Source organism: Impatiens glandulifera, unplaced genomic scaffold (assembly GCF_907164915.1).
Source record: "Impatiens glandulifera unplaced genomic scaffold, dImpGla2.1, whole genome shotgun sequence".
NCBI lineage: Eukaryota > Viridiplantae > Streptophyta > Magnoliopsida > Ericales > Balsaminaceae > Impatiens > Impatiens glandulifera.
In genome coordinates, this window is record NW_025919012.1 from 284759 (window position 1) to 289818 (window position 5060).

Genomic DNA, 5060 nt, shown 5'->3' on the forward strand with positions numbered 1-5060 from the left:
AATCCAACCGGCCAAAAATCCAACCGATCAGGAAAACAAGACCGGTTAGAAGACAAGGCAAAAGATGTAACCAAAACCGGAAGTCATCCGGTTAACCTGAAGCTATGAAAAACCTGAAGTCATCCGGTTAACCCAAACAACCAGTAGACATCCTAAACCGAAATGCATCAATCCAGAAAACCGATGAAGAAGCTACTTAGAGAAAGAAGCCAAGAACATCAAACTAAGTACAATCTACAAATTGGTGCAAACAGAACACTTTGAGTATCTGCGGAAGATGATACCAAAGAGACAGACTGTAACATTGCTTCATCCATACAAGTCTGAGGATACTCTGTAGGTTGCAGAAAACCGCCTAGAGAGATCTTTCCCTTCTAGGATAAGTTAGAGGCACAACCTTTCAGGTGCAGGCAACTGCTAAGCCGACAGTTGCTACATCAAGTAAAAGAAAACCTAGCCGGTTTGACCTACGCACTGGAAACTTAAACCGCCAGGTCTGAATCACTGAACATCTGCTCAACCAATCAGATTCAAGGAGAAGAAATGTGACCGTTAGCACATTTCACCTATAAAAGGAGTTGAAGAGGAGTAAATGTAGTAACCAGTTCTACCAGCTACAAGCTCTAAGAATTATTAATTACAAGCTTATCTCTCTACAAGATTCAAGGTTTTAAGTGTGCATTTGAAGTAAGATTACAATTTCGGTGAAAATTGTACGAGTGTTTATCGAGCAGCAAATAAGTCTCGATCGGATTGTGTTTGTGTATTCCTTAGTGAATATCCTTCTCGTGGTTTCGAGAAGAAGGGGTGACGTAGGAGTTTTATCTCCGAACATCCATAAGAACCTGTCTTGTTATTTAATTTCTGCCGGCTCTACGTTCTAACCGATTTATACTAACCGACTTATTCCGCCCTAACCGATTAAATATTACTTAAACCGACTTACTGAATCCTAAACCGACCCACTAAACTCCAAACCGACTCTATCCAAATCCGGCTTCATTCATCCCGTGTGCGTGTTGCTTCAGTCTGAAACAAACCACTTCCGCACTTGAACCCGGTTCAAGGGTTTGTGACAGCCTATGTAGTATTGAAACCCGGTGTTAATCTCTAACCGGATTAAACACCAACCGTTGAGTGAGAGTACTAACTGGCCAGACCCCAGTTCCTTAGCCGCGACCTAGATCCTAACAGATTTGAATTAAATAAATAAAAAGTTTTGATGCCTATCGGGAGAATATGTTTTTTATACCTAGGGGTAAAATAAGATTTTGATACTAGTTGAGAGAATGGGCTTTAATACTTATCGAGAGACAAAGTTTTGATCATTATCGAGAGATAGGGTTTTATTGAATCATGAATGAATGATCGCTGGACTTATCAACAGATAAGGTTTTAGACCTATCGACATAGTAGATGAATTACAGAGTGATTATAGGGAAAGTAAGCACAACACTTGACAGATTAGAATTCTTGCACTTGTGTTCAAAAGTTTCAGAAGCTAGAATTCGAGAACTAAGAAAGAGAGCAAAAGATCAAGAGATTCACCCGTTGAACTCTAGTTGTCTTTTATACTTGAAGTGCACAAACGGTCAAATCTTCTACTTTGATACGTGTCAGTTATCCGTTGGATTTACGCTAGATGTACGGGAAGGTACACAAGAATAAATTCGTTGGATAGTGGCGTACCGGATTGTACTAGAGAATATTTGCTAGAATATGATGTATGGGAATATACAAAACGGACTGGTAGAATATTGAGTACGTGGCACTTGAGTAGTTACGACTTGATAAGCAGACTGGGCAGACGGCTGATAATAGACGTTGCTGATAAGCTGATCAGATAGGCGGATGCTTCTTCAGACGACTGCTGAAGCTAAGAGTCTGCATACGTACTTCTTCAGACTTAGGGGCGGAGCCAGGATTTTAATTCTACCCAGGCTAAAATTATTTTTATAAAAACTAATATAACACAAAAATTTTAAATAGTCTATGATTTATTAAAAATTATCAATTGTTTAAGAATAACGAAACAAATCATGACATCGTTTATTAAATAGTCCATGATTTACAGGATGTTGCCACGTAAAAATAAGTCGACAGAATGCGGTCCTCCATTTTCTATGTGGCGACATCCTATAAATCATGGACTATTTAATAAACGATGTCATTCTTTGTTTCGTTTTGCAATTCATATTTTTTTCTTAGGTACGTTTGATATAATTTAGCTTGTACTATATGACGACATATATAGACACTTAACGCCTATTAAGAAATGACTATTATTGTTTGGGACATAATTTTTTAATTAAACTGAATAAATTATATATCACTTAATGATAAGTAACTAGATTTAATTAAGAATAAATAAGTTATAGACTTTTTTAATTAGGAATGATAGATTATATATTATTGAGTCTCTTTATTTTATTTATTAGGAATTAATAAATTAGGATGTTAAATTAAGAAGATTATTTAATTATGAATAAATATATTATATAGTATATTAGTATTTAGGTTGAAAATAAAGAATGAAGATATATAATATAATTATACATAAATAAATAAATAAATATATATATATATATATATATATATATATATATATATATATATATATATATATATATATATTAGTACAATGTATGCCTCAGGGCTAATTATATAAAATTAATACATTAGTAAGCTATATAATTATATATTGTATATAAGTATCTGTTAGATAAAATTAGACCGGTTAATAGAACTTAACACAAATAAATCTCCTATGCAGGAACAGACAAAGAACCGGACCGGTCAAAGTACTCAACCGGATTAAGAAACTCAACCGGTCAAACACCTAAACTGATCAGAAACATGACCGCACAAAGAAGGCAAGATCGGTCAAAACTGAAGGCCGGAAACACCAGACAGTCGGTCATTTAGAAGCCAAAGGAATAACCGGAAGCCATCTGGTTAACACAGATAACCGACCAGCATAAGAAGATACTTCGGGTATCTGTTTAGAATGATACCAAAGGAACAGACTGAACATTGCCATATCCATACAAGTCTGAGGACAGTCTGCAGGCTGCAGAAAACCGTCCTACAAGATCTTTCCACTTCAGGATAAATCAGAAAGGCAATCTTCCAAGTACAGACAACTGTCTAACCGACAGTTACCACATTGAGTAAAAGACAAACCTAGCCGATTTGACCTACATACTGGAAGAACAGACCGCCAGGTCTGAAAAGTTGACCGCCATGTCTGAATCACTGAACCTCTGCTCAACCAATCAAATTCAAAGAAATGAAATGTGACCGTTGGCACATTTCACCTATAAAAGGAGGAGCTGAAGAGGAGTAAATGCGGGACACAGTGAACAATTAATTTACAAGTGATAAGATTGTGTTCTATCTCTAGAAAGCTTAAGTGCTAAGTTGAAGTGTAGTTACAATTTTGGTTAAAATTATACGGGTGTTATCGAGCAGGAAATAAGTCTCGATCGGATTGTATTTGTATTCCTTAGTGAATATCCTTCTCGTGGTTTCGAGAGGAAGGGGTGACGTAGGAGTTTCATCTCCGAACATCCATAAAAACCTGTCTTGTTATTTACTTTCTGCCGGTTCTACATTCTAACCGATCTGTATTAACCTACCTACACCGCTTTGACCGACTCTACACTACCTAAACCGAATCATTGAGTTCCAAAACCGACCCAGCAACCCCCAAACCTGTCCTGTTCAAAACCGGTTCTGCCTATCTTGTGAGTGTGCTGCTTCAACCTGAAACAAACCTCTTCCGCGCTTGAACCTGGTTCAAGGATTTGTGATAGTTTGTGTAGTATTGAAACCCCGGTGTTAATCTCTAACCGGATTAATCACCACCCTTTGAGTAAGACGCGCTAACCGGCCCAAATCCGGTCCCACAGCCGCGACCTAGATCCTAACAATTGGTATCAGAGCCAGGTAGTTTCAATACTCAAGCAAGCATGTCTTTCGATAGGCCCCCAATGCTAGAAGGTGATGACTTTGCCAACTGAAAGGCACACATATACCTACATTTAATCACCATGGATGATGAGATGCAGTTCATAATAGCCTAAGGACCGATAATTATTGACAAGGACAGGAAGGATTGGATAGCTGAAGACAGGAGAAGAAATAACCTGGATAACCATGCCAGAAACCGGATCTCCAACGGTGTGGACAGAAACACGTACTGCAAGATCAGAGACTGCAAAACTGCAAAGGAAACATGGGAAACGGTTATACAGATTCATGAGGGAAATGAAAGAACCAAGGAAAACAAGGTAATGGTAGCTACTCAGAAGTTTGAAAGCATCAAGATGAAACCGGGAGAAACAATGAGAGAATACAGTGATCGGTTCACAGGTGTGTTAGATGAGCTAGCAACTCTTGGCAAGAGGTATGATAACAAGGAGGTCATCATGAAAGCGCTAAGATCTCTTCCAAGTGCATGGGACATAAAGACAATGGTAATGAGGGAATCAAACTGCCTAAGTAAGATGAAACTACATGATGTATTCGAAGATCTTAAGGCATATGAGTTCGAAATGAGATCTAGGACTGAAGAAGAAGTTTCAGCCTCAACCTCAACCAGAACACTGATCACATCCACAGAACCGGTTGCACCTGCACCGATCAGAACCGCCGAACAGTTCACCGAGGATGCCATGGCAATGCTTGCACAGAAATTTGGGAGGTTCATGAAAAGGAGCCAACCGACAAACAACTACAACTATGGTGATAAATCTAATGTAAGATGCTATAACTGTAATTGTTTGGGACATTTCAAGTGGGAATGCAGAAAACCGAGGAGGGATGACCGGAAACCGGACAATAAAAATAACCGAAATAACTATCAACAAACCGGTGAAGGAAGCGAGGTTCAGAAAGCACTGATAGCCGATGATGGAGGAAGCCTATGGGCTCACAGTGACAGTGATGATGAACTCACATGCCTCATGGCAAATGAGGAACATGTATTTGACTCTCCTTGTGAAGAATTTACTAAAGATGAGTTATATAATGTATTAAATGATATGGTAGCAGAGTAT